Here is an 8,539-nt window from a genome sequence, read left to right as displayed (position 1 = left end):
ATTTAATTTATTTATTTTGGACTGCATTGGGTCTTCGTTGCTGTGTGTAGGCTTTTCTCTAGTTGCAGTGAGCGGGGGCCACTCTTCATTGCGGTGCGTGGGCTTCTCATTACAGTGGCTTCTCTTGTTGCAGAACACAGGTTCTAGGTGCATGGGCTCAGTAGTTGTGGCTCCCTGGCTTAGCTGCTCCACGGTATGTGGGATCTTCCCAGACCAGGGCTCGAACCCGTGTCCCCTGCATTGGCAGGCGGATTCTTAACCACTGTGCCAACAGGGAAGCCCTAATTTTTTTTTTTTTTTTGGCATGAATCATCATTCCCTTTACTAGATCATTTTTTTTAACATCTTTATTGGAGTATAATTCCTTTACAATGGTGTGTTAGTTTCTGCTTTATAACAAAGTGAATCAGCTATACATATACATATATCCCCATATCTCCTCCCTCTTGCATCTCCCTCCCACCCTCCCTATCCCACCCATCTAGGTGGTCACAAAGCACTGAGCTGATCTCCCTGTGCTATGTGGCTGCTTCCCACTAGCTAGCTATTTTACATTTGGTAGTATATATATGTCCATGCCACTCTCTCACTTTGTCACAGCTTACCCTTCCCCCTCCCCATATCCTCAAGTCCATTCTCTAGTAGGTCTGTGTCTTTATTCCCGTCTTACCACTAGGTTCTTCATGACCTTTTTTTTTTTCCCTTAGATTCCATATATATGTGTTAGCATACTGTATTTGTTTTTCTCTTTCTGACTTACTTCACTGTGTATGACAGACTCTAACTCCATCTACATCACTACAAATAACTCAATTTCGTTTCTTTTTATGGCTGAGTAATATTCCATTGTATATATGTGCCACATCTTCTTTATCCATTCCTCTGATGATGGACACTTAGGTTGCTTCCATGTCCTGGCTATTGTAAACAGAGCTGCAATGAACATTGTGGTACATGCCTCTTTTTGAATTATGGTTTTCTCAGGGTATATGCCCAATAGTGGGATTGCTGGATAGTATGGTAGTTCTATTTTTAGTTTTTTAAGGAACCTCCATACTGTTCTCCATAGTGGCTGTATCAATTTACATTCCCACCAACAGTGCAAGAGTGTTCCCTTTTCTCCACACCCTCTCCAGCATTTATTGTTTGTAGATTTTTTGATGATGGCCATTCTGACTGGTGTGAGATGATATCTCTTTGTAGTTTTGATTTGCATTTCTCTAATGATTAATGATGTTGAGCATTCTTTCATGTGTTTGTTGGCAATCTGCATATCTTCTTTGGAGAAATGTCTATTTAGGTCTTCTGCCCATTTTTGGATTGGGTTGTTTGTTTTTTTGTTATTGAGCTGCATAAGCTGCTTGTAAATCTTGGAGATTAATCCTTTGTCAGTTGCTTCATTTGCAAATATTTTCTCCCATTTGAGGGTTGTCTTTTTGTCTTGTTTATGGTTTCCTTTGCTGTGCAAAAGCTTTGAAGTTTCATTAGGTCCCATTTGTTTATTTTTGTTTTTATTTCCATTTCTCTAGGAGGTGGGTCAAAAAGGATCTTGCTGTGATTTATGTCATGGAGTGTTCTGCCTATGTTTTCCTCTAAGAGTTTTATAGTGTCTTGCCTTACATTTAGGTCTTTAATCCATTTTGAGTTTATTTTTGTGTATGGTGTTAGGGAGTGTTCTGATTTCATTCTTTTACATGTAGCTGTCCAAAAAATATGGAACGCTTCACAAATTTGCATGTCATTCTTGTGCAGGGGCCATGCTAATCTTCTCTGTATCTTTCCAATTTTAGTATATGTGCTGCCTAAGCGAGCACTCATGGGTATTTTGATAGGGAATGCTTTATATCTGTAGGTTGCTTGCAGTAGTATGGCTGTTTTAAAAATATTAATTCTTCCAATCCAAGAGCATAAGGTATCTTTTCATTTATTTGTGTCATCTTCCATTTGTTTCATCAATGTCTTATAATTTTCAGTACATAAATCGTTCACATCTGTGGATAAATTTATTCCTAGGTCTTTTATTATTTTAATACAATCATAATATTTTTTTCTTCATACCTTGGATAGTTTGTTATTGGTGCCAGAAAAAATAACAGATTTCTGTATATTAATTGTGTATACTTCCAATTTCCTGAATTTATTCATGCTAATACTTTGTGGGTGAAATCTTTAGGGTTTTCTCTATGTGTCATATTCAAACAGTGACAGCTTTAGTTCCTTTACAAACTAGACCCCCTTTTTAATTTTTATTTTGTCTTTTTGCTGTGGCTAGGATTATTAATACTGTGTTGAATAAAAGTCATGAGAACAGTCATCCTTGTCTTGCTCCTGTTCTTAGAGGAAATGCTTTCAAATTTTCATCATTGAATATGATGTTAGCTGTGGTATTCGTCATATATGCCCTTTATTATATAAAGGTATGTTGCCTCTCTACCAACTTTGTTGAGAGCTTTATCAGATTTTGAAGTTTGTTGAATTTTTGTCAAATGCTTTTGCTGGAGCTATGAAGATGATCATTTGATTTTATACTTTGTTATACTAATCTGGTGTGTCCCTTAATTGATTTGCATATATTGAATCATCCCTGCATTGCTGAGACAAATCCCACATGATCACGGGGTATGGTTTTTTTTAATGTATTGTTGAATTCAGTTTGCTAATATTTTGCAGAGGATTTTTGCATATCTGTTCATCAGGAATAAGGGCTGTAACTTTTTTTGGTAGTATCTTTATCTGGTTTTCATCTATGGCTGATGCTGATCTCAGAAAGTTAGTTTGGAAACACTCTTTCTTCAATTATTTGGAATAGTTTGAGAAGGATAGATGTTAACTTTCATTTAAATATTTGGTAGAATTTATCAGTGAAGCTACCTGGTCCTGGTGTTTTATTAATTGGGAGTTTTTTGATTACCAATTTCATTACTAGTATGTGATCTTTTAGATTTTTTATTTATTCCTGATTCAGTCTTAGATTTATAATTCTAGGAATTTATCCATTTCTTCTAGGTGTCCAACTCTTTAGTGTGTAATTGTTTGTAGAAATGTCTTATATTACTTTGCATTTCTATGGTGTCTCTCATTTCTAACTTATTTGGGTCTTCTCTTTCTTCAAAAAAATACTACTGCCTCGTGCCTTCTGAGATTAGCAAGTAGGTCTGACCCAGATGTCTTTCAAAATACTGACTCTGCACCGAGATGAGAAGATGTGAGGTTTGGTATGTGCCCTTTAAGAGCGGAATCTCAGTTTCCTTTAGCCTCCAGCTCTCCTGAAAGTAATCCCTTCAGGTTTTCAAAGCCAGACCTGATGTGTTCTTTCCTTCCCAATGCAGGAACTCTGGGTTGGGCAGCCTGACGCAGGGCTCAGACCCTTCCCTCCTTGGGGAGGACCTATGCAGTTGTGGTATCTGTAAATTGTGGAGCATAGTGCTGAAGGTGTGGGTTCTAACTAGACTGTGTTTCTAATCCTCTTACGTGCCTTGTAGTTTCTCCTTCTTTATAGCTTGAGTTGTGGAAAATTTGCTCTGCTAGTCTTCAGGGCATTCTCAGAGATAATTTCTCTGTAAGTAGTTGTAATTTTGGTGTGCCCATGGGAGGAGCTGAGCTCAGGATCTTCCTTACTCCATCATCTGGCTCCCCTCTCCCCCTTTTAAAAATATATGCAGGGCTTCCCTGGTGGTGCAGTGGTTAAGAATCCGCCTGCCAATTCAGGGGACAGGAATTAGACCCCTGGTCCGGGAAGATCCCACATGCTGCAGAGCAACTAAACCCGTGTACCACAACTACTGAGCCTGCACTCTAGAGCACACGAGCCCCAACTACTGAAGCCCGTGCACCTAGAGCCTGTGCTCCACAACAAGAGAAGCCACTGCAATGAGAAGCCTGTGCACTGCAATGAAGAGTAACCCCCACTCTCCGCAACTAGAGAAAGCCCATGCACAGCAATGAAGACCCAACGCAGCCAAAAAAAAAAAATAATTATATACACACACACACATATATATGCATTTCTCACTGTAAACACATCTCTCTGAATTGTATTTACTGTATTCCATGCGTTTAGGTACTTTGTGTTTCCACATTTCTTTGCTTTAAGATATTGTTTGGGGCTTCCCTGGTGGCGCAGTGTTTAAGAACCCGTCTGCCAATTCAGGGGACACGGTTCAAGCCCTGGTCTGGGAAGACCCCACATGTCATGGAGCAACTAAGCCCGTGCACCACAACTACTGAGCCTGTGTGCCGCAACTACTGAAGCCTGTGCGCAACTACTGAGCCTGTGTGCCACAACTACTGAAGCCCGTGCACCTAGAGCCCGTGCTCTGCAGAAGAAGCCACCACAGTGAGAAGCCTGTGCACCTCAACAAAGAGTAGCCCCCACTCGCTGCAACTAGAGAAAGCCCACACACAACAACGAAGACCCAACTCAGCCAAAAATAAACAAAATTAATTTACTTAAAAAAAAAAGATAATGTTTGATTTCCCTTTTGATTTATTCTTGTATGCATTGGTTGTTCAAGAGCTTGTTCAATTTCTAAGTGCTCTTGAATATTCAGTTATTCTTCCTAATATTGAATTTCAGTTTCATACCACTGTGGTTGGAAAAGATAGTTGATATTAATTTAATCTTCTTGGATTTTTGAGGCCTTGTTTTGTGGCTTAAGATATGATCTATCCTAGGAAATGTTCTGTGTGCACTTAAGAAGAATGGACATTTTGCTGCTGTTGAATGGAATGTACTATATATGTCTGTTAAGTTCACTTTATAGTGTGTGTAATGTGAAGTCCGAAGTTTCCTGATTGATATTCTGTCTGGATGATCTATACAATGTTGAAAGTTGGGTATTGAAGTTTCTTACCATTATTTTATTTCTGCACATTTCCCCTTCATATCTGTTAATATTTTCTTTCTATGTTTAAAGGTTCCAAATACATACTTATTTATAATTGTCATAATTTCCTGATGCATTAATCCCTTTATCAGTATATAATAACCTATGATTCTTTGAGAGAGGTTTGACCTAAAGTCTATTTGCCTGATATTACACTAGTCAGGTAAATATCATTTGCATGGAATATCTTTTTTCCAATCTTTCAATTTTATTCTATCTATGGCCTTAAAGTTAACACAGATCTCTTGCACACAGTATATAATTGATCTTGTTTAAAAAAAACTCCATTCAGCCACTGTAGGGATTTTTAAAACTGAAGTATAGTTGATATATAATATTATAGTATAGTTGATATATATTAGTTTCAGGGGTACAACATAGTGGTTTAACATTTTTATTGATTATACTCCATTTGAAATTATTACAAAATAATGACTCTATTTCCCTATGTTGTACAATACATCCTTGTTTGTTTATATATAGGGGTATTGGATTAAGACAAAGAAGCTACTATCTCTCCCTTCCCCCTTCACTCTCCCCACTAGTAACCACTAATTTGTTCCCTGTGAGTCAATTTCTATTTTGTTATATACATTCCTTTAATTTTTTAGATTCCACATGTAGTCACAACATAGAGTATTTGTCTTTGACTATTTCACTAATTTAATACACTCTACACCCATCCATGTTGTTAGACATGGCAGAATTTTTATTTTTTTAAGGCTGAGTAATATGTATATCTGTCTATCTATACACACACAAACCCACACATATATATATATATATATGTCACAGCTTCTTTATCCATTCATCTGTTGATGGACATTTATTTTGCTCCCATATCTTAGCCATTGGAAATAATGCTGCTATAAATATTGGGGTGCATGCATATTTTCAGATTGGTATTTTCACTTTCTTTGCATATATACCCAGCAGTGGAATGTTTCTTAATACAGTAGTTTTCCTTTTAGTTTTTTGACGGCCTCCCTAATATTTTCATTGTGGTTGTACCAGTTTACAATCCCACCGACAGTCTACTAGAGTTCCCTTTTCTCACAATCCTCATTAACATTTGTTATCTGTAGACTTTTTGATGAGAGCCATTTTGATAGATGTGAGGTGATGTCTCATTCTGGTTTTGATGTGCATTTATCTAGTGATTAGTGATGTTTAGCATTTTTTCATGTGCCTGTTGCCTATCTGTATATCTTCTGTGGAAAAATGTCTATTAAGCATTCCTCCCCATCTTTTCATCCTTTGTTTTTTGATATTGAGTGGATGAGCTCTTTATGTAATTTGGATATTAACCCCTTCTCCATCATATCCTTTGCGTATATTTTTCACCCTTTATCTTTCATTTTGTCTAATGTTTCCTTTGCTTTGCAAAAGATTTTAAATTTATTTAGGTCCATTTTTGTTTTTATGTCTTTTTTTAACATCTTTATTGGAGTATAATTGCTTTACAATGGTGTGTTAGTTTCTGTGGTATCACAAAGTGAATCAGCTATATGTATACATATATCCCCATATCCCCTCCCTCTAGGTGGTCATAAAGCACCGAGCTGATCTCCCTGTGCTCCGTAGCTGCTTCCCACTAGCTATCTATTTTACATTTGGTAGTGTATATATGTCCATGCTACTCTCTCACTTCGTCCCAGCTTACCCTTCCCCTTCCCCGTGTCCTCAAGTCCATTCTCTACATCTGCGTCTTTATTCCTGTCCTGCCCCTAGGTTCTTCAGAACCTTTTTTTTTTTTCTAGATTCCATATATATGTGTTAGCATACAGTATTTGTTTTTCTCTTTCTGACTTACTTCACTCTGTATGACTAACTCTAGGTCTAGGTCCAATATACAATGGAATATTTATGTCTTTTTCCATTAGGAGACAGATCCAAAAAAGAAAGTGTTCCCATTTATTGCAAAAGAGCATTCTACTTATGTTCTCTCCTAGGAGATTTGTTTGGGGTAATACATTTAGATCTATAATCCATTTTGTGTTTGTTTTTGTGTGCAGTGTGAGAAAATGTTCTAATCTCATTTTTTTAGCTATAGCTTTCCAGTTTGATCAGCATCAGTTATTGAAGGGACTGTCTTTTCTCCATTGCATATTTTCTTCTCCTTTGTAGTAGATTTATTGACCATAGGGATGTGGGTTCCTATCTAGGCTCTTTATTATATTTCATTGATCTATGTGTCTGTTTTTGTACCAGTAATCAAAATAGTATCGTACTGCCACAAAAACAGACATTGATGAAAGTAATGGAAGATGTCACAAATAAATAAACAATTCCATCCTCTTGGATTGGAATAACTAAGATTTTTCAGAGAGCCACATAATATTCCAAGCAACCTATAGATTTAAATTAATCCTCTCAAGATACCCATGACATTTTCACAGAACTAGAGCAAATAACCCTAAAATAAATATAAAACCAAAAATTACCCACATTGCTAAAACAATCCTGAGAAAAAACACCAAAGCTGGAGATATCACACGTCCTGGTTACAAAACTACAATAATCACAAAAGAGACACATAGATCAATGAAATAGTATAGTGAACCCAGAAAGGAATCCACACATTGATGGTCAACCAAGCTACTACAAAGAGGCACAAATATACAATGGAGAAAAATAGTCTCTTTAATAAGTGGTGCTGGGAACACTGGAGCACTACAGATAAAATAATGTGATTAGAACATCTCCTCACACCATACACAAAATCAAACTCAAAATGATTAGGGACCTAAATGGAATACCTCAAACCCTAAAACTCCTAGGAGAGAACATAGGCTGAACACTCTTTGTCACAAATGGGAACACTTTCTTTGGATTTGTCACCTAAGGGAAAAAGATATAAAAGGAAAAAGAAACAAATGAGACCTAATTAAAATCTTTTGCAGAGCAAAGGAAATGTTAGAGAAAATGAAAAGATAACCTACAGAATGGGAGAAAAATATACACAAAGGATACGATGGAGAAGGGGTTAATATCCAAATTACACAAAGAGGTCATCCACTCAGTATCAAAAAACAAAAAAAGATGAAAAATGGAGAGAAACCCTTAATAGAATTTTTCCACAGAAGATATACAGATAGCCAACAGGCAAATGAAAAAATGCTAAACATCACTAATCACTGGATAAATGCAAATCAAAACCACAATGAGACATGACCTCTCACATCTGTCAAAATAGCTCTCATGAAAAAGCCTAAAGATAACAAATGTTAGTGGGGATTGTGAGAAAAGGGAACCCTAGTACACTGTTAGTGAGATTGTAAATTGGTGCAACCACTATGAAAATATTACAGAGGTTGTCAAAAAACTAAAACGAGACCTACTGTATTAAGAAACAATTCCATATTACTCAGCCATAAATAGAAACGAAATTGAGTTATTTGTAGTGAGGTGTATGGACCTAGAGTCTGTCATACAAAGTGAAGTAAGTCAGAAAGAGAAAAACAAATATCATATGCTAACACATATACATGGAATCTAAAAAAAAAAAAAAAAGGTTCTGATGAACCTAGGGGCAGGACAGGAATAAAGACGCAGACATAGGGAATGGACTTGAGGACACCGGGAGGGGGAAGGGGGAGGGTAAGCTGGGACAAACTGAGAGTAGCAATGACATATATACACTACCAAATGTA

General features: G+C 36.9%; 1 non-coding gene across 1 annotated transcript; it reads right to left on the bottom strand.

Moving 5' to 3' along the window:
• Positions 1-1,707: 1,707 nt before the first annotated feature.
• Positions 1,708-1,814, bottom strand: LOC132354416 (U6 spliceosomal RNA). The gene has a single exon (XR_009499283.1). It is a non-coding gene; the product is annotated as a U6 spliceosomal RNA (small nuclear RNA).
• Positions 1,815-8,539: the final 6,725 nt, after the last annotated feature.

The sequence above is a fragment of the Balaenoptera ricei genome, chromosome 19, assembly GCF_028023285.1.
Source record: "Balaenoptera ricei isolate mBalRic1 chromosome 19, mBalRic1.hap2, whole genome shotgun sequence".
Classification (NCBI taxonomy): Eukaryota; Metazoa; Chordata; class Mammalia; order Artiodactyla; family Balaenopteridae; genus Balaenoptera; species Balaenoptera ricei.
Note: the sequence above shows the minus strand (reverse complement) of the source record. Positions and strands in the feature narration are given on the sequence as shown.